The sequence below is a fragment of the Pinus tabuliformis genome, chromosome 1_2, assembly GCF_031772625.1.
Source record: "Pinus tabuliformis cultivar Carrire ecotype Pingquan chromosome 1_2, CPIR1, whole genome shotgun sequence".
In the NCBI taxonomy this organism is placed as follows: Eukaryota; Viridiplantae; Streptophyta; class Pinopsida; order Pinales; family Pinaceae; genus Pinus; species Pinus tabuliformis.
In genome coordinates this window covers 19375136-19397938 of record NC_142298.1, presented here as the reverse complement: position 1 = coordinate 19397938, position 22803 = coordinate 19375136, and the positions used below count along the sequence as shown (strand labels likewise).

At 37.0% G+C, this 22803-nt stretch overlaps 1 pseudogene; it reads right to left on the bottom strand.

Moving 5' to 3' along the window:
- Nucleotides 1-3319: 3319 nt before the first annotated feature.
- The window catches only part of LOC149204110 (F-box/kelch-repeat protein At1g55270 pseudogene), a 31544-nt pseudogene continuing 12060 nt past the window's right edge, over nucleotides 3320-22803 (bottom strand).

The window sequence follows — 22803 nt, the reverse complement described above, 5'->3', positions numbered from 1 at the left end:
ATTATGCATACATTCAAACATCTTATAATGAAATGAGATGAATACAAAAATAATAAATGAATTGCTAAAAATAAAATATCGCCATGAGAACCACGAGGAATCCAAATCATATCGCCCAATTTTATTAAGCCAAATATCAACATATACATCAATCAACATCTATATATCTCTTTGCACCTAATTTTTGGCATCATCGTCATCTTTTAATGACAGTTTCCACATAAAAATGACAAAAACACCTAATCCAATATACCTCAATTCCGTGACACCAAAATCCCCTATTTTCATGGCAATAACTTACTTCTAGAGTCATTGGCCATCTTCCAATATCCACCAAATTATTACAAGCCATGAGAGTGAGTTTCTCAAGGTTAGGGAAAACACCCTAAGGAAAAAAAGCCTCTGATATTTCTACATGATAAAGTTGTAACTCCTTGAAATGTAGCATGTCTTTGTCAATGGAATAATCCACTTCATTCAACACTCTTTTCCTTTCAATTATGGTAGTAACAACATTTCTCTTTCTCTTTCAACATTTTTAAATGACAGTTTCTGTAATGGACAATTCAATATTCTTAAAATTTCTACGTTGTTCATCTTCATGAAAACTGGTGGAAAGTATTTCATTCCACAATTTGATATGTTCAACTCTATTAAATGAGCCATGGTTGCAACTAAATCTGGAAAACATTGCAATATCTCACATCCATCGAGCCACAATTCCTTAAAACTTGTTAGCTCAACAAGCAATGGTGGCATCACTTCCATGATACAACTACCAGGAAGAGACTGTATCATGTGAGGTGACCTCATGTTATAAAGGGTGGAGAAAACAGTCAGAGAATGTAGGGGATATACAATGAATGAATTTGAACAAAGAGGATTGACATCATGAAGTTAAGGTTTTTAAGGGCATTGAGTTTAAATGGGAAATTCCACTGAAGCTCATAAAGGATAATGATGCAAAATTCACAGATGAAAAAATCATAGACCTGGAGGACAACATAACAGATGACAACCTGAATATTAATAATAGATGAAACCATTTCAATTTGGACCAAGGTATTGGAAGTTAAAATATCTAAGAGAGTCGGGGGGATGTAACAAACATCGAGGCCAAAATCTCTAGTGATGATGGAACATGCTCACTAAGAACATTCAACACCATCTTTGAAATTGTGTGGAAAGCTCTACTAGATAGCACATGAACTCACAAACCAGCCATAGAGCTAGTGGTCCTTCAGGATCCAGATAAGCTTATTACCTAGAGAAAAATGAGATGTTCTCAATATTTCAAATGTTTAAATCTGATGGTCAATTCTTAAAATTTTGATGGACCTGTATAAATGGTTATAACCTTGTGGCTTGACCATGAACAATTTAGTACTTAGTATTTGATACGATCATAATATTCTTGGGATCAATCTATATAGTTTAAAAGTTCAAGGGCTTGAAGGGATATATATATATAAACTCCAAAAGCAAGGACATATATGACCTCCCTGCTTTTGGAGATTGTATCCATAATGACCTCCATAGTTGATTATACCTATATAATAATGTATTTTCGTTCTTAGCAGAGCTAACTATATTATTGTCCCAATTGTTCTTTCGCAATAAACTGGTGATATAATAGTAATGTTTTTCTTCATTATTATCCAAAAGGCTTGGAGATGATAAAGTATGATATTCTAATATAGGCATTGTAATAATCGAACTCAACTACTGACTATCCATTTTCAACTCATTGTACAAGGAAGAGTAGATGGCAAAATGTTTTTGCACTCTCATGTGGGCAATCAAAAAGGATTTCATCCCAAATCATCATTATCTTTATTTCAATGATTCAGACTAAGTGACTACAAAACTATAGAAAATTATGAACTTGGCCCTCACAAAAAAAAATTACTTGTGAAATATGGAACCCTGCATACAAGGATTGTTACCTATACCTCTACTACTTACAATCAGTAATACTTGGATCTAGTGAACTTCTTATGGTAGCGAAATATTATTCTTGAATTTCTTATAGCAAACAACAAATGTCTTCTCCTTGATCGAAGTTTCCATCTAGTATTCATACCATTCAAGACTACTCCTTAGCTATAGTCCATCCATTCCATGAGTGCATCTTCCTCCTTTTGAACTATGTTCATTGTTAATGGATCTTACTAAGCAATGAGAATAACATAGTTAGGTGTCATTATATTTAGTAAAAAAGAAAGCATCATTCTGCATCAGCACAAATAACAAATAATAAATATATAACAAAATGTATGATCAACAAACATCTAAGCACTGCCATCAGAAAATGGAATATCACTTCCTGAATACTTAAGTCCATGAAATATGAAGTTCTCCAAGCACACAAGTCCCAACTCGAAATTAAGACACTCATATACATGCATAGACTAATGCAAGTATTTATAAATCTTCAACCTCTTTATATGAAAAATGGTTTATTTAACATAACCTCTAACAAAGTTACATGTGTACAATTTCTATAAATATTTGAAATAAAAATAGCTTATTTTTGTTGATTTGCAATGGTAAAAATTCAACTAATTTGATTATTTGTCCACCGTTCTCTATCTTTGAGACACTTCTTTGTCTCTTGGCCTGTACAAGGTGATCTTTAGCCAGTTTAGAGAATCATAATCACTTGTTAAATCACTGATCTTTTCTTTTTCCATGGTTAAATTTTTTCATTTGAAAAGTACAAGGATTTTCACTAGACATGTAAAGGCACATAGAACAATAGAAAACAAGTTGATCAATGCATGAAGCTTTGTTATAACCGCAAATATTCTTAATGGATAAGTGCAAATCCTCATCTTGTTGAACCATTTATTTCCCACCTCTTTTGCCTCCACCTTCTGCAAAAATGTTTTGAACTAAAAGCCCACTGATGTAAAAGTTCATCTCCAACTGTAACGTTGTTGGGATCAATCCAAATGCATAAGTGAAACACTTAGAAGGTTGTGGTTTACTTGTAGACTTTTACACATGCAAACCTCTTCATAAAACAAAATAGACTTTGCAAAAAAAGGTTTGCACTCTTGTACCAGGAATATCTGAAAATGGAAATGCTTGATTACCTTTCCTGCAAATTTGGATCTCAATAGTAATCTTATAAAAAAATTTACCAACAATCACAACAGACAACACCCATAACTTGCACACAGAACTTGAACCATTCTCAACCATATGGCTACAAAATTATGTAAGAACTTGTGGCTACTATCTACTCCTGATTGTATTTGTCAGAGGATGTTTAGAGACTCCTAAATATGTTAGAACAACAATGGAGTACCTACCACTATGCTTGAAGTACTTAACAATGAACAATGTGACTCTTGAGACGGTTTCTTCCAGCAATATTTGACTAGAGATTTGTCACAAATGTTTTGAAACGACCTTTTTCCTGTAATGATTTCCCAAAGCATACCTTTCCTTGTTGCGTTGTCTACTTTTTTCACATCAACCATTGTGATACTCATATTATTTCAAATTATACAAAGCTTCCCTTTTAAGGGGAGCAACGCTGCTGCCTCCAATGCACGGGAGTTACCCAAGTGTAGCTTGTTGTCCACATATTTGTTCTAAGAATCAATACACCATCATAGACTCTCATCCTACAGCCATCTCTATAGTCTAATGCATTTAGTTAGCCATTAAGAGCGACACTAGGATTGCACGAGCGTGCAACCATGCCCTCATAAACTGGGGACCAATGATTAGTTTTAGGAACATACATTTCACTCATGACTTGACGATGAGAGCCAAGGCATTTCAAAAACCATCTCCCCTCATATACAACTCCAATGAATGGAACACGAATTAAACAAGCTATGGCTAAATCGTTAGGAAAGCCAGGAAATAATGTAGAAGGAACCTTTTTCTTTCTTCCTCGTGCACCATTGCTTTTCTATCCTCGAATAGATGGTTTAATATTAGGATATACACACATATTTGATCCCAGTACAAATTTATTTTCCCAAGCTACAATTTTTAGGTTTGTATCTACTCTACAATAAGAGGTTGCAGTGTCAATCTGCAACAAGCTCACATAGTGTTGCAAATTAAAAATCATTTAATATAACTGAACATAATTCAGAGTACCTTCTAAAAAAAATATCATCAGTAAGACGCTTCAAATATAAGCCATATAAATATTGACAATTCAAGGTGAAAAGGTTTGCAAGTTTTCACCTTCAAATACAAGCTTTAACTAAAACATTAAGTTTCATCTTCACAATGAAGGTAGTGTTCAAAATATCATTGTCAAAACATACCCATTACATGGTTAAAGTTATGCATGACCATAATATTCTTCTTTTAAACGTTAGACTTATTGTTATCAAGGAATTGATTAGCCCAAAAACCCACTTCCAGATTAGCCAAACAGACAATATAAATAGGCCAAAGAGGGAAAATAAAATTTTCAGCCAAAATGCACTTTCAACACCAATTGATTTAACACTTATAGTGGGGTCAAAGAAAGAAATCTTTATATTCAACACAACAACAAAAAATCATCAATGAAAATTTGTCCATTTTTCTACCACCATCTGAAAGAGATGTAAGATAATATTGCACGCATTTAGGATGATCATCAGACCATCAAAAAACTTATTCCATTAGCTGCCCAAATTTTACTCCCTTTGATGATTCTAAACGTAAACAAACTTCATTGGTGAACCAACTAAGCGATGGCTTAGTCAAGTGGCTACTCAATGGCAACTGGAAGCCAATATTGACAATTTCAAGATACATAGAGAAATGCCACTTGATCAAACAAAAGTGCAAAAGGTAAGACTTCCAAAACCAGAAAAGTTGAACTTTGCCGCCTTTAGTTGTCTATCAAGATTGCGCTAGCTCTCTCTTTATGGATCTCAAAAACACTAAAGGATTAGTACATTTGTAACTTACTAAATACTATCCTAGAATATAAACAACTGAATCCATAAGATGTCCCCAAATCTAAAAGCCAAAAAAATAGCATATGCTAATTACCTAAAGAGAAAATTAACAAGTTGGGAAATTTCATAATAGAAATCCTAGAACAACATCTCACAGAGAAAAATCCTAGAACAAGGACCTTACTTAAAGAACTGCTGGAAATTATTATATGGTCCTACAAACCCCATGTGGTCTGCATGGCTAATAAAGAGGGCAAAGGTAAAGTGGGGAGGGCGTGGTCACAAAATATGCCATAAGTTTTATCTCGAACCCTCGTCGACTATTTCAGCCTTCAGGTATCCCAATCAAAGATGTTTGGCTCTATATATGCAAGAGGCTCTTAGTTTTCGAGCACATATCCTTCACCTGCCATCAAACTAGACCCCACACAAAGGATCACAACATTTTTTAGGGTGATACCTTTAGACAGGGGCACCAAGAGACTGATTGATACCAGTAGTTATCCAAACTCTATATCAGTGAGGACGCGTGGGACCTCACCTCGCCACACGAGATCTCAACAACAGATTTATCTCAGATCTGTTCTCGGGAGACGGACAAGGTCCTCCAGAACTCAACAGCGCGCGAACTCCTCTAGGCAACAGTTAGTGGACAATTTGCATTTTCCACCGGCTTTTCATTGGGCCAACATACTTTGTTGAGTTTTATTCAGTTTTATTCATTCAACCTCAGATGTTAGGAGAAATAGGTGTGATCCTCAAACCCATTAGCTCCTAGATCTTCTCCGCCAGGGAATTTCATGCATTGTGTCTTTTATAGGAGACAGTTTAGTTCTCCCGCATTATATGGACATCATTGTACTCAACAGTCCCTTTGACCTACTTTGTGGTCAATAGTTGGACATAAATATAATTATCTTATCTTATCTTATCTATCCAAAAAGTTATTGGTGGTATTAGTGGCCAATACAGAACCCCCAAGCCGTGGTAAGAACATCGATGCCTAATAAGCATCGAATTAGCCCTGAGCTTCACCATCTCAAAATTGCAAAACCAAATCATTATCCTGAATGAGAATAAAACTCAACCCAGTTGTTCATCATATTATTAAACTACACAACATATCGGCTTGATTGTGGTTAGTTAATTAAGAATAACATCATAAGATAATTAAGAGTAATTAACAATAGTTGGAAAACAAGAAATATTTAATTTATATTAAGAAGAAAACCTTATCCAAATAGATAACATAGGGATACCCCATTATAGGGCCCAATAATAAACCATTAAGTTAAACACATATGGTTTGGTAAGGAACCAAATTTGAACAAGCACTGGGCTATAATGTTGGGTGCAATAACTTTCACGAACAGATATGGCCAAATGTCAACAAAACATAGATACAATTCCTATGCCATAATGTGCTACGGTTGGATGGGGAAATAACCTAAGTATTTTGAGTTTCACTTGAAAAGTGAGGGTGCGGGGTGGGGGACCGAGGAACTAACCTGTAACAACCCCAGAGATAAATTTGAATTAGAGTGTGTAGGGTTAACCAAGAATCTCTAAGTCATGAATAATAGATAATCCAAATGAGGAAGAACTTTCTCACTTGTGGCGTTGTGGTGAATAAGAGCCATGCCATTGTCAAGCCTAGGACAATAAATTTATATGGTTGGAAACCATCTTAGTAAAATAGACACAATGCAATAAGTAAACCCAAATTTTTTGAGTAGAAACAGAGGAACATGAACCTGCATGACATAGATACAATATTTGCTAGGTTTGGAAGCTAACAACTTCAATCTAAACCAAGGCACATTTCAAAAAACCTAATTGATACAGTAAGTAACATAAAGAGTTACCTGCACCTAATCCATAGTAAAAAAATTAAAACCTTGGAAGCCAATGGAAAAAGAAAAGTGAGTAGGAGATGTTACTTGGGGAACTACGGGAAGAAAAAATCACTTTCACACCTAATCCATAGAAAAAAAATTATAACTCTGAAATCGAATGGCAGAGGAAAAGTGAGTAGGATATGTTACCTAGGGAACCGTGGGAAGAAGGAACTGCCTCATTGGTTAAGAGAAAAGAGGTCCTAATGATTTCCACACCAGAGTTGTAAAGGTTGAGCCAGATCAAAGTTCGAAACCCATAAGAAAACCCTAAAAATGCATGCACACATTAAGAAACATTATCAGAAGTGAATACAAACGTCATGTTAAAACATACATATATCAAATAAGAAACAAAGCATGTAGACGGAGGAAAATTACCAGTGAAACCTTTGGGTATCCTTCAAACTCCACCAACAATACACCCGTTTTCATTTATTACGTCACCATGCTAACATCTTGGTGTGTTTTTCCTCCCCACTATTTTCGTTGCAGACAAGCAGAACCCGAGCCCCTTGGTTGTTCTTTGCCATATCTTTAGCCATGCGGAGAACTATGCCTCCAACGAAGCCGCCATGTTAGTACATCATGACTCTCGTAACGCTAGAACAAAGACCCAAAAGCTTTGTTAGATGATAATCAACTATGGGCATATAGACTCCATTGGTAGTGTAGAAAATGAGATGAGTATGTATATTGTAGGTTCAGATCAAGGATGAGAATGTGTTGATCATCAGGGGGAAGTGAAAGTGTGAGGTAAATGACGAGAATACTAAATACTTTCACATGGAGAGAAAGTCAAGTATCTTAAAAAACCCATGCTTCCCTCTCACGCCAATTTGGATGCAATTTCCGTGCTCTATGAGGATGGGGTTCTTACTATTACCATGCCTAAGGTTCCTTCACCCAAGCCTTAGAAGCCAATGACTATTGTTAAACCGAGGCCCCCATCCCCATGTGATTAATAGGTCACAAAGACCTAAGGCCAAAGATAGGCCCAATGATAATAAGGTATGAGTTATGTCATGATGAAGTGGACGATGACAAATTTGGGAATGAATGAAATTTTAACGTCCACGAGACTAGATATAGTCTTTGGGACCACTAACTTCCCTGCCTTTTGCCTTTTGCAATTCAATCCTCTTATTATTCAAATTAATGATGAGTTGACCCAACCTTCTAACAGTCCCCTCATTGAAAAGACAATGCCAAGGCACCATTGTTAACATATCGTTGTAACTGTCTCTAATATCTCTGAAAGCATCACATTCCAAAATGAAATTTTTTTCCGATTCCACTGCCCTAGAAGTGCAAAAAGTACACACCCGCTCTTCCCAAGCTTCTTTAGGCCTTTTCCACCGACCTGTTTCACACCGTAGTTGATGCGAGTTAGTTCTTAATTGAGCAATAAGAATCTTTGCTCTCCATGGAATGCTAGCTCCAATGTACTCTTTTTGTTGGAGATCACAAGTGGGGTTGAATTCTTGAACATAGTACTTCTTCTTTCTACCCAACTCTTTTCCCCATATATGCTTACGAAACTTCTCCATAACATAACTCTTTAAATCCTTGCTATTTGTGGGACATGCATTGAGGTAAATATTCCATTTTTGCATCCATTTGTTGTTTTGTCTCATCCATGATTTCTTTCTTTCACTCATTCCTTCATTGAAGATAACTTTAGGCCATCTACCTTCTCCCATTTGCTCAATTCTCTGAAGATACCTTATGAGATGCACCATAGCAATTGCTTCAATGGAAGTTGCTCTTGTTTCACTCAACATTATCTCATAAGACACCAAACTTTTTATTTTAAACTTGCTCATGATCAAACATTTTTGGATTTTCTCAATTTGCTTCCATTTTGAGACAGGGATGCTGCTAGCCCACAATTCACACCCATATAATATCACTGGAAAAACTAGGAGCCCAAAAATCACTTTAATTATTTTTGAATCCCATAACTCTGTCTCTCTACATATGTTTTGAAGAGCATATAGTGCTTTGAATATTTCCATGATGTGCGGTGCAAGAATGTTCATTCGTCACTTTAGATATTCTGCTTGAAGTTCAATCAAGTCCTTTGCCTTTCCTATTTTCAACTTCTTAATTCCTGTCTCTACTTCCTGTAATGTGAAAAGATTTGTAGTTGTTTTAATCTTGGGAGGAGGCTCCTCCTTGGTTCTTTCTCATAGAGTTGTTTTGCATAGTCAAACCATTGTTTGGTTGTAATATTATTTTCAATTTGCTTCTTCCTTGGTTGAATTTCCTGCCAAAAACGCTTTGGGTGATTCTTGCCTAGATATATTAACTCTTCTTGCCTTGTTTGCATGAACTCATATTTTTTCTTTTTTAAAATATGCTTATATAACTTTACATTCATCTTCTCCTCGCCTGCCTTTTTCAAATTTTTTCTTGCCATTTTGCATTCCTCATCAAACCAAGCATTTACAGGAAAACAATTTGATTCAGATTTCCTAGTTTTTGCTCTTTTGCACTTCTCAAGTGCACTCTAAATTATATTTGTTAATTCATGACTATTGAGGCTTTGGGAACCACTCTTCCCCTTCTGAATTGATCTCTCCAACATTGTTTTGAAGATAGTGAAATTTTCCCGTGTTAGAAGATTTTTTCCCCTTGATATCGATTGTCGAGAACATTGGGTTTTCTTCCTATGTTGTCTTTCTTCTAACCAATATAGCTTTATATAAATTGGGTTATGGTCTGATTTTAAGTCCCACATATGCTCTCCAATATTAACTTTGTCTATCATTTCTATCAAGCTCTGTGAACAAATAACGTCGTCAACAACACTTGCCCCATTGTACGTGTTGCAAGTGAACTTCCCATACCTTTTCCATTTATCAAGACCATTGCAGATGATTAAGTTGAAAGCACCACACAACATGAGCAACTCCTCTCCAAAATGATTGCTAACTTTGTCATCTTCTGAACTTCTCAGCCATTGGGGATTCCCCTCTTCAATGAACCAGATAGGATTGTGATCTTCTTTGCAACAAAAAAAACTAGCTTATTGATTTGTTGTTCTAGCATTGAAATCTACCCCTAAAATAACTTCTCCCTATTAAAAATATACAACAATATCTTTATTTAAAGCTGCATATGGGTCTTCTATATCTAGCCCCTTATTTTTGTAAGTTTTTGAGGCTTGAGGTGCAAAATCGCATGCTGCAATTCTTATGTGGTTCTCATTCTCTGTTATTTTGAACCACAAATATTGCTTATTTGTATCTTCCTTCACAAACTGTATGTGGCGACCTTCTTTTTCTTTTAGCATTGCTTCCTTCTAATGCCAATTTGGATGCAATTTCTATGCTTTGTGAGGACGAGGTTCTCACTATTACCATACCCAAGCTTCCTCTGCTAGAGCCTCAGAAGCCAATGACTATTGTTAAGCTTCGATGCCCATCCCCATGTGATTAATAACCTGCAAATGCCTAAGGCTAAACATAGGTTCAATGACAATAAGGTATGAGGTATGTCATGATGATGTGGAGGACGATGAATATAGGAACAATAACATGAGGAAAAACTTCATAATAGAACACCTTTCAGTGTAATTAACAACTTCGACCGCTATGTAAATTCATTAGTAGTTAGCCAATGGCTTTTGATAAACAACTTAAATTTCATTAAGTACACATTCAACTTGATGTATATTTTTTAGAATTTCATTAAATATCTACATTCAATGTTAATGGTATTTTAACATATGGTATATTAAATTAACTTTAATACAATAGCTCTCTGTATGGGGTGATTAAAGACGTGATAGGTGGGAGGGTGCATGGAAATCATCACATCGTGTCATGATGGGAGGGGACACGCCATTATGCCCTCCATTGTTTACAGTGAAAGGTGGTTTTCTCTGCATATGCAACATTATAGGACATTACTTCACCTAGTCGTTGCACCATGATGTTCACCTATGTCGTGTAAGGGAAGATTGTGAGAGATGGATCACAAGTGAGGAAATAATGCATGGCAATTCATTGCAACTCTTTCTATTAATAATGATTTTCCTTTGGATTTTAGAGTTACTCGAAGTTATGAATAGATATTCCTTCTTTGCTCATTTTTTCTAAATATTGGTTGAGTTGTGTCCTCCCTACTCTTCGATCTTTACAACATAAAATACTATGTTGACAACTTTTTCTATTCTATTTACAGAAGGAAGTTGATGAGAGAAGGTTTCATAGCTAAGGTGAGGAGAAAAAGGGGGAGTGAAACTACTATTTGTTGGTTTTTGGTCATGTTAAGTAGTCTATTTCTAACTATCTTTTTCAAATCTAGGTGTTACTGAACTTGAAGCCTCCCATGCACCATCAATGTGCTTGTTGTTGGCATGGGCCAACCCACTATGAGGTGTAGGGGGGTTCCAGGGCTCAATATTAGGCTAAATCATTACCTTGTTAGTATTCTGATCATGCTCCCATAATAATACAAAGGAAACTACTAGAGACTGAGCAATAGGTGTTAGGGGAATGTGGTTTCTTGTCTGATTGGAAAGTCACAAACACTGTAGCATCTTGGATGCCAGATACATGTCATACATGTGGATGATAAAACAATATCTGCACACGATTTATTTATATTGGAAAATGAAATCTTTTTTGGGCAAGGTGTTGCTGGATCATTATGACCTCCGTCATTTACTGTGGAAGGTGGTTTTCTTTGCATACACAACATTATGGGACATTACTTCACCTAGTCGTCACACCACTCTATTCGCCTATGTCGCGCAAGGGAAGATTGTGAGAGTTGGATCACAGGTGAGGAAAAGATGCATGGAAATTCATTGCAACTATTTCTCTTAAGATTTATTTGCATTTGGATTTTGGAGTTACTTGAAGGTATGAACACAAAGCTTCCTTCTCAGCTAAATTTTTCTAAATATTGGTTGAATTGTTTCCTCCCTACTCTCCAATCTTTACAACATAAAATATTATGTTGGCTACTTTTTCTATTTTATTTGCATAAGGAAGTCGATGAGGCAAGGTTTCATAGTTGAGGTGAAGAGAAAAGGGAGGACTTCAACCACTCTTTGTTGGTTTTTGGTCATGCTAAGCACTATATTTTTTATTCTCTTTTTCAACCTAGGTGTTAGTGAATTCGATGCTTCCCATGCCTCATTAACATGCTCGTTGTTGTCATGGGGCAGTCCACTATGAGGTGTGGCAGGGTTCTAGGGCTCAATATCAGGCTTAATCATTACCTCGTCAGTATCATGATCACACTCCCACAAGAATATAGAGGAAACTACATGATATAAAGAAAGAGGTGGTAGAGGAACGTGGTTGCTTCTGATCTAACTGGAATGTCACAAACACAATAGCATCTTAAATCCCAGATACAAATCATACATGTGGATGATAAAAAAAAATGTGCACGATTGATTTATATTGGCAAATGAAATATTTGTTGGGTAAGGCATTGTTGGATCAATACGATAGAAAGGATGAGATCATGCTTTAGTTATACAAGCTCCAACTTCAGGTCAAGTATTTGGATAAGAATTTGGAAAGAATTGAGGTACAAATACGCCCCCCTTGAATTGGAGGAGATTCCACAAGTAGGGAAAAAAAACCATAGAGGTGGACCCATTCGATTCTACATAATTCTCATGTTGTTATCTTGGTTTAGCTATTTTTTCTTTCTATCTCATGGTTATCAATATAGGCATACTAGTTGGTTAGAAACTCTTAGTTTGGGCAACAAGCCTTTTATAAATTTTGATTGGAACTTTGAGTTTCAATCTCTGGAAAACAAGAATTCGATGCACTGCCATTGGTATGGTTTCCCAAGTGGGATATAAGGGCGTGCACAATATATTTAAAACTATAACCTTTTAATACATTAATATAATTTTAAATTACAAAAAAACTTTAATATAATATCATGACATTGATATTTTAAGTGTATATCATTAAAGTTTGTATGTCGATAAACATACAAAATTATACAATTTATTGTGTTGAAAAGTGCAGTGTATATTATATTCATAATACTAATTAAAATTAAAATATTAATTAAATGATAATATACTCTATATACGTGATATGAGCATAATATGTCACTTATAGGAAGGAAAGGATAACAATCGTTCCTCCCAACCACCCGAGAATAACCCAATTGACAACTTTGTGTGTGTGTGTGTGTGAGAGAGAGAGAGAGATATTGACCATGAGCATTGAAATTATTTGTAAAACACAGACACACACACATATGTTTTGACCACTAGGCTGGAAATTATTTATAAAACAATTTTTATTTTTTTTTAATTTTTTTTTTAAATGGGGGTTTGATTATTTATTTCTAAGAGTGGTTCTTTAACCAACAATCCCTTCAAAGTTGGATCAAAGGTTTGTTAATGTTACTAGCAAAATAACTTTCGAAGTCATGATTCACTGACTATAATAGATGTGTATATATACACATGATGGGTGATAAGTCATGCCTTTTGGCAAAGGGCATGACCTATCATTATTACCCTTTAATGATTACATAAAGATTGTTATATGACTGTTATTTACAATATTATTATTTCTTACATAATAATCATTATATTTTAGCCCTAGTTGCAGTACACTCTAGGTATATTATATATTATAGTAGTGTAATCTAAATATTTTACATTTTTTCCTTCTTTTTTTTTAGGTATATTTTCCAATGAGTTTTGTTTGAAATCCAACAAAAAATGGTTAGAATGGTAGCTTTGAATTGTTAAATTTGACCAAATTGAACGCCTTGAGAATTTTTCAAAACTCTAAATGTGTTTATACGTTCAAAAATGCATTTTAAATAACAAAAAATAAAATGATCTCATAGAAAATTGTATCATTGAACTCATATGAAAAAGGAAAAATGTAGAATAATCAAACCCGACCTATTATAATTTGTGAGAAAAACTTAGTAAGAGTATTCCTTTAAAACTAAAAAGTGATTTAAGACGTTAACTCTTTAATAATGCGAATAAAAAACAAGAACAAAAAGTTGTAATTAGACTATTGTGAAGATGGATATAAATTCGTAGACAAGGGAGAACTTAACCCCAAAGAGAAATCTGAAACTTAAAATATAAAATTCATAATTAACATTTAGTTAAATTCATAGCAAAGTATAAGCCTTTGTGCTCATGGATAAAATCCAAGTCTAACAAGATCTCAAAAAAACTTCTCAATTCTTTCCTAATCTTTTTTCACCAAAAATGAAGATCTAACTTTTCATTCAATTTTATTATTATTTTCCTACTTGATTATTTTACACAAACAAATTAAATATGTAAATCAAGGTGTTTTTAACTTTTAAATCTTAGGTGTTTTAGAGAAATGATTGAGATCTTCCCCAACCAAGTTAAATTCCCGCAAGTGACATGATAATTATATTATATTATATAATACAAGTAATGATAATTATATTATACTATTTAATATAAGTATAGTAAAATGATAATTCCCATGAGAGGTGCCCATCTACCACGGAACATGATGTCAACGATGAGGTTAGTGAAGATTCATGAAGGACATGTTGGTGCCCCCACCTGGCAACTTTCATGGCCACCCCGCCCCCGTAAGGAATTATATGAAGGTGGTAAGTTTTTGTTTGCACATGTAGGAAGCATGCGAGGGATTGGGAAGGTACAATGATGTGGTGGTTTACACATTCATAGACCCATAACTTCAATTATGGGAGAATATAGGTAGAGAGAAGGTTATTATGTAGAGACATGGGGTGAAGGCAGTAGCGCAACATGCATGAGGATCTTGGATCGACTTATAATCCACCAAACATGGCATGATTCCTCCACGATATCCAATTCTAGACTGTCAGTGTCATTTTATGGAGAACATGTAAACAAAGACCCTAATTATAGCAGTCCATCTCGACAATTCAAGGCTCTCATTGTTCGTGCAAGTCAGTCCTCTCTGCAAGACTTTCTTTTCTAGTTTCAACCTTTTCTTGCTCTTTCCTTGCAACTATATTCCAAATTTATATCAATTTTTGTTTATTTCTTTGTCCTCTGCAAGCTCCTTTGGTTTTTGGACCTACATCCCCGTTCTTGGTCCTATGTATTTGGGAGGCTACTTCTCACTTGTTTCTCTCTAAGTTCTCCCCCAGTTATTGTTTCTTCCTAGTTTTTTGTTGGACCTATCACCAATTCCCCCTCTTGCTCCAGCCCATGCCTCCCTATTTTCAATTTCTATTTTGGTGGCTTCGTCCCTCATTTGGCCTTCCATTGTCCACCTTTTCTCACTCCATTTTTCCTCGACTTGTTCCTCCCTCCTCGACTTCCCCTACCCCCCCTTCTCAATCATGGTTCAATGTCGACTTGTTGGATGCTCACGCTGAGGAAGAAAGAAGTAGACTAAGGGCTCCCTCCTCTCCCAAATTCAACCTCCAACCTTGAGAGGCACTCGTGCTCAATCCTCTGCTAGGGAAGCTATGGACCAATATAGGGTATTATCCCTGAAGCCATCCAAAGGGAAATATAAAATGTAGAGGAGCAAGTTCAACAAGCTTGCAGGTTTATCCCAGATACACACATGGAGTGGGAGACCAAATATTGGATCCATGATGTTGGAAATTCCATTAGAACGAGAACATTTGCTTATATGTAAATTTTCAACTTGTATTGGAACATAAAAGCTATCACGGGGAGAGTTCTTATTGATAGATTTGACACTTAGTAGGAACTGATCATTTAAATGGCTAAGTTTTGGGAAAAAATGGATAACATAAAAAGGAAGGTCACTCTTCTGAACAAGCAAATCACAGGCACTGATTCCTCATCATCCAACACTGATGGTAATCCTCGACAGCCAGATCAGGCACACAATTCAACTGAATGAAAGAACTCAATGCTCATGCTCAGACTAGTATTTTATTTTCCAATGTGGCAATTTCTTTCAGTTTATGTAGTGCTTCCTATGTAGATATTTTTTGTCGGTTTTGTTCTATTATCTCAACAGATTAGGAACAATAGAAACAACAAAAAATTTGGGTTTGCAAATATGTCCGATTTATGTAGCAATAGACTAGTAGAGATTATCAATATTGTAAATATGTGTTTTTTGCAGTAATATAATATATCCGGTCTTACAAAAAAAATAGTAAAATGACAATTATATTATATAAGTGTGTTAATTAGATTTAATTTCTTCTCACCCAAATCAAGTTGAAGCCTATGCCCTTCTAATGAGAATAGACCTCGCTTCATCTTGTGAAATGCATAATCTAAAAGTTATGGGTGGGGCAATTGTAAAAACACTATCTGCCACATTTTCCTAGCAAATCCTAAAGACTTAGCTTTGACTCCATTTTTATTCGCATTAGACTCATCCTCCCTCTTTTCTCCTCGACAACATTTCTCTTTACCTGCAATCCAATAACATGTTAGCATATCATCAAGTTAACAATGCTATCCTAAAAAATATGGGGGTTCAGGTTATCAATGGGAATATATCCTCTCCCTTATCTTATGCTAAAATGGATCACTAAACCTCCTCATCAACACATCATACATGTGTCATGCTCGAACTTTTAGAAATCCATGCATAAGACACCTTCCCCGTCACACCATACTTCTCCATTAACTTGCATCAATGTAATATGCCCTTCCCACATTGCCCCCCTACTCAAGGTGGAACTTTGCATGCTTTGGTTGCCATGGTAGTGTAATTGGTTCATTATGTTTCTTCATGGGACTTGATCAACAAGGTATAGGTATTTATTTGCCTTAGATTTCTCCTCACAAGGTTATGATATCTTTGGCCTTTCTAGTTGTTAACACTCTTACATGCTCGCCTCTTTGTGGTTTTTGATTTTCCTTCCCTTTGATTTCCATTTCCCTAGTGCTCCTTGGCTCATTAAGTTGGAATGGTGCTCGCAGCCTCCCTGCAGGTAAGTTAATCCTCTCCCACTTAGAAGGTGAGATAATTGACATTGCTTCTCCTCTCAAGTTATTAGCATATGCTTGGAAAATATAAAAGTTTGGCTGGACATAATGACAGAAGTTATGATCAAGCATGAAGAATTTATCAAACAACTCTCGGGTGAGATAGATACAATTTGTAGCATGTTTCGAAACTCACCACTGGATGAAACATGGGTTCCATGCACAACCACTCTTCTACGAGTTAAGGCTCCTCTTCTACAAACATAGCACACTATGCCCTTCCCTACCTTAACAATGTAGCACCTGATGGATCATTTTTGAGACCTAAGTTCACAGGTCATCTTCCTCATACAATTCCTTTTAAATGTGTTGCTTTTGTTTCTTAGTGTTAAGAATTGTTCTTTGGATCTACACTGTTAGATTTTCTGCAATCCTTTTCACTTTTCTAGTTCTTGATGGCTAGATATAATTTTTAGCCCACTACTTGGGTATGCCCTCTTTCCAATACAACTTTATAGTTTTTGTACTCATATAACATCCTTTTGGGACAATTTTTCTAAATTCATATATGTTCACAAGTTTATGTTAAAAAATATATACTCAAAATTAGATTAAAATTTAGAAGGATCACTAGCATTACATACTTCAGTTATAGTATTTTAAAGATTTTTTAAAGTCCTAAATCAATTCATGCATTCAAAAACACAAGTTAAACAATGTAAAATTACAATTTCACAAATAATTTGCATAACACTATTAGAAAAAATACACATTAAAACATTTCATCTCATATTTTTAAATTAAATTGCATGAATAACTATAGAAATTATGGTTTAGATTTGAAACTTCTCATAAAATTTACTAAATCACAAGACTCACACCTACTCTACTATTTCGCGGAATTCAATTCACAATCTAGAACTCAAACCATAAACATAAAATAAGAAACATCACACATACATTGATTTATCTAGGGGAAAGAAACTTCTCAAAACCCCTCCTATATGTATTGCATTAATCAAAGAATAGAGATGTATTACATATGCTTGCTCAAGCCTAAGCACAACTTGCAAGTGAATAGCCTATCTCTCTACTTGAATCATTGACTCTGGCCAACACTTAGCCAAATATCAAGCCCTCCAAGCCCCTATTTCCTTGCGCAAACCCTGACTAATTGGGCCCCTATCAATTAGGAATTTCCCCTTAATTGATTGTGCAATCCATAAGGTTTGATATCTGATTGCATGCACCACATGTACACATTGGAATAGTCTACAACTGATAGTACACTACCTTGGAATCTCCACCTCAACTGGGTAACTCGAATTCTTTGCATGAAACAGTTATTTTGGGTTAATTGATTAGTTATCTCGATGATCACTGAACTTTGCCTGAAGTCTAGTTGTGCTACTTAACCTTCCACTAGTTCCTCCAATAGTTAGAACTAGTTTAACTAACCAAAACTCAATTTAACTAAATTATATTGCTACAAATTATGAATCACTCATGCTAATTTGAACTCAAAGCTTCCAACTAGAATTAATTGAGTTAACTAAGTGACAAGAACCATGTCACCTCAGTTAACTACTTCCAAGATTTTTGTTGAAATGGAAATTCGAATTTTCTCTAGTTTGAACAAGGCAAAGTCAAACTGGGATTTTCTTAATGCAATTTTCAACACTCCGTCTCAGCAAGAAAGGGATTATCAACCACCTCGATCTTGCCTCTATGGAACTCAAATTTTCCTCTTGACAAAGCCCTTGTCAAAATATGGACATCTTGTTCCTCTATTGGAATGTATTCTAGTAACATTATCTACCTCTGCACACAATCCCGTAGATGGTGATACCAGATATCTATATGTTTGGATCGATCATGAAATACATGAATTTCAGAGAGCTTGTTGGAACTTTGATTATTGATGAGCCCCAAATTTGGTAACATTTTGGGCTCATTTAGCCTAATTATCCTTGTTCAATCCTTCATTTTTCGTAACTTATGCATTATTTTTTAGTGTGTTTATGTCATTTGTACGAATAAGGGTAGTCACTCTTCCTACGTGGCTAACACGTGCTCATTTCAGGATTTTTTGACACATGTTGGAGCAAAACCGAGCAGTCATGGGCTAGGAGACAGCCAAGCTTGGGTTGAGGATTCGTAGGGGGGTTGTCTATGGCATTAAATAGCCTCCCTCGGGATCTTCACCCCCAACTCCGAGCTCCAAAGGCCACCAAAACCGGATCTAGAAGGCAGCCAAACAGATTTTTTGGAAGGAGCTGTTCACTCACAGTTTGGGCAACCAAGTCCCATGGATTTAGGAGGCTAGCTAGGGCCTCGTGGTGTATAAATGTTAAGGCCTCAGCCTTCATGAGGGACTTTGGGAAAAACTCTTGCATACTTTGCACTATAGTGCTGCTAGCTCTATTTTGTTCTCTTGTAGCCGTTTTTGGCATAACTCTTGACTTATGATTATTTTTTGATAATGAGAAGCAGTCAGATTTGATATCAGCTCTGAGTTTTCTATAGGAGCCATAGCTCTCGGGGTTGGGCCCAACCTGAGAGCCTAGGGCCTCCTTCTTTGTATTGTTATCTTTCCTTTATGCATTGTGATTTTCCTTTTATGCATTTGAAACGTGGTTTTGTTGAGCAAGATTTAGTTGTGTTGGTTAAATAGGTCACTGTTGAGGAATAGAATTGCTTCAGATGTGTAGAATAGATTGATAGGATAATAATCGATAAAGCTCCAGGAAAAGGGGTTGTCTACACTCTCAGTTTCACCTCTCCCTTATTGGATCAGGGGCTGGAATTACAGAAACAATGCTGCCCAACAAAACACTAGTTTGCTTGACCATGCAATCTTTGGTGTAATGTCTTCATTTGTAGAAGTTAGTCATGCGTTCAGACCTTTTGAGATGTTTCTTTGATTAAGTGATGTACATGGTTCTCTTTAGAAATAAAGCTGATGTTCATTTGTTTCGTTGAAAGTTAGGATAGATTAGCTAAGATTTTGATTGTGTGCAGGACTTGGTTGATTCGGTTAAGTGTACACCGTGCAAGGCATCTCCATCACTCTCTCATCCATCTACGCTTCGTCCAGGCCAGCTGCTCCATCCCCTAGTTAGGTTCCTCGTCTCACAACTATTCTTCTGCCCACGTAACCCTACCTCTTGCTCTTCCATTGTCTTAGCCTTCTTTAAGTCAAGTCAGCCTTCCACACCCTCTCATCACTTCATCCATCAGTCACTGGGTCATTTCAGGCCCTACCCTACCTCCCTATCCATTCATGCATCTTCTCTCACTCACCCATCCTCCAAAATCCAATTTTAGAACATCCTGTAGAAATTTTCTGAACATCCTGCAGAAATCCTTGAAACATCCTATAGAACCCCTGCAGACTTCCTGTAGAAGCTCACAAATGAGGTTGTTGGATAGCCAAACTTTGTGAAACTCTCTGGAAGGGTGTTAGGGACTCCTTAGACCCTCCCTGAACCTTCCCAACTTTTTCCAAGCATTTCTCTTCCTTGATCCACCCCTGCACAAGTAAAAAGCCAGTTAAAACACATGCATGATAATTTTGATAACTTATTTGAAAATACAAAAAATATGTTTCCTTCAGATAGAGGTAGCCTAGACATGTGCATTTTACCTTCATAGAAGTAATGGCATCTCTCTTAATGGTTTGCATTCTCTCCTCTGCATCAGTAGGACTAGCTGGTAGAATTAGGGTTTGCTAGGGTTTATGTTACTTTTTGGCTTTCAGTTTCTTTCTGCAAGTAGATCAGTTTCCTTTGAATTAGCTTCCAGCCATCAGTTAAAAAGCTTCTTCTAAGAGCTCATAGAAGTTGGCTTAAGCCCCTAGCGACTTGTGCCAGCTGACCAAGTGACAGCTGCGACAAGAGCTAGTACTTGTGCATATAGCACCGTCGCTTCCAAGTTTGTTACGAACTACCGGGTTGATAAAAGTAAAGAAGGGAGTCCCAGGAGTTGCAGCATTATTGCTGCAATACTGGAGCCCACCATCTTTTTGGCGCCATTGTCGGGGAAGCGTCAAAGTATTGGTGATTGTTGCTTTTCTTCTATTTTCCTACACTCGCCTTCTGCTAAATAGTTTATTTCATTTCCATTCTGCAATTTCATTTCTGCAAAAGTAAAATAGATATTTCCTGCTTTCATAGATTAGCATTTCAATTCTACAATTTCAATTCTGCAAGCGTAGATTAGCAATTTCAATTCTGCAAGCGTAGATTAGCATTTCAATTCTGCAAGCGTAGACTAGCATTTCATTCCTGCAATTTCATTTGAGCAACATAGCTTAGTCCTTTCCTGCTTTCATTTCAATTCCGCGTTTTCATTTCAGCAAGATAGCTAGTTGCAGTTCAATCTATTTTCAGTTTTGCAGGTGCCAGAAACAAAGAAAAAAGCAATCAAAAGCCTTTCCATTTCATGCCTCGTAGGAACAGAGATAAAACCGGAAAATTCTTACCCAACACCCCCACCACTTCACTGAGTCACCCTTCTCTCTTCTTTGGTGACAGTGATCCAGAAGAACCTATAGGCGAGCCTCCTGAGATATACGAAGATCCTATAATAGAAGAAGAGTTAGAGAACACTCCACCTGAAGCCATGGCTGAGAATAGAAGAGAAGATGAGAGAATAGAAGGTGCCTTTCCCATCCGAGAGACCAATGGAGACATGAAAATGAAAAACATAAGCCCCTCCGCTTTACCTCACTTCCATGGATTGACTACTGAAGACCCTGATACATTCCTGTTTGAGTTTGTTGTCCTTTGTCGAACCTATGACTATACAGAAGATGAGCAAAAATTGAAACTCTTTCCCTCTACCCTCAAGGATGCAGCCTTACGCTGGTTCATGGGCTTACCTGGAAACAGTATCACCACTTGGGCTCAGATGCAACAAGCTTTCAATACCAAATACCAGGACTATTGTAGGTCCAAGGAAACCAAGGGAGAAATCTTTCGGATGACCATGGGAAATGATAGTCTTTAGAAGATTATGAGGAAAGGTTCCAACTTAGCTATAAACGAGCCAGGTGCACACTTGACCTTGAATCTCTCAAGTTGGTCCTGCTCCGAGGAGTCCCTGAAGACCTTCTAGATACCCTTCACATGCTAGCTGGAGGAGATATTTACCAACTACCTTATGAGGATATAAAGACTGTGTTTAGAAACCACTCTAGGGCAGCCCGAAAAAGAGGTAGGGGAAACCCCCTTTCAGCTAGTACTACTTTCTCCAAGCATGAGTTTGTTAATCAGCTGGAGGACCTCAAAAGTGAGGTGAGACAGACCATTGCCATGCAACTTGATACATTCCGAATCCAGCAAAAGAAAGAGGAAGCTGAGAGGGCTTTGGCCATCTTCTGTCCTAGGTGTACAAGGAAGCACCCTAAGTCCATTACACTCAGTAGAGGTATGTTCCGTTTGTGAGGAGGACCACCCCAAAAACCAATGCCCAACCTTGCCTGGGTTTAAGGCCATGTACCAAGGAACTGAGGCACCCACTGAACCTCTCTACTTCCTCAACCAAAGGAGGCCGCATGGACCTAGACCTTACCAGCAGGGGATGCAAGGGACATCCCAAGCTTATTATAGCCCCAACCAATCTGCTCCTATGCCTTCTTAGGGTCCCCCTGCTCATCCTTCCTGGTCTGTGCCTCCTCCATGGTCTTACCCACCTCAATACCGTACTCAGCCCACTACTCATTCATTTCACTCACATGTCCAGCCACAGCCTCAGTGGAATGCACCTCAACTGGGGTGGAGGCCCCAGTACAACACTCCTCCCGCCATTTTGCCTCCACCACCAGCTCAACCACAACCATTACCTCCTGCTCCTCCAAGACAACCCCAAATGCCTGCTCAACCGAACCCGAATCCTAACAACCGACAGGCCCAACAGGTATATACTGGGGAAACAACATGCCCTACCTATGCTGTGGAGATCCAGGAGATCAACCTGCGATCCGAGAAGACTCTTCCGGATCGCCAACCTCCTCCCCCAGAGGACGAGGAAGATAAACAGGAAAGTGAACCCAAGGCCACTCCACCCT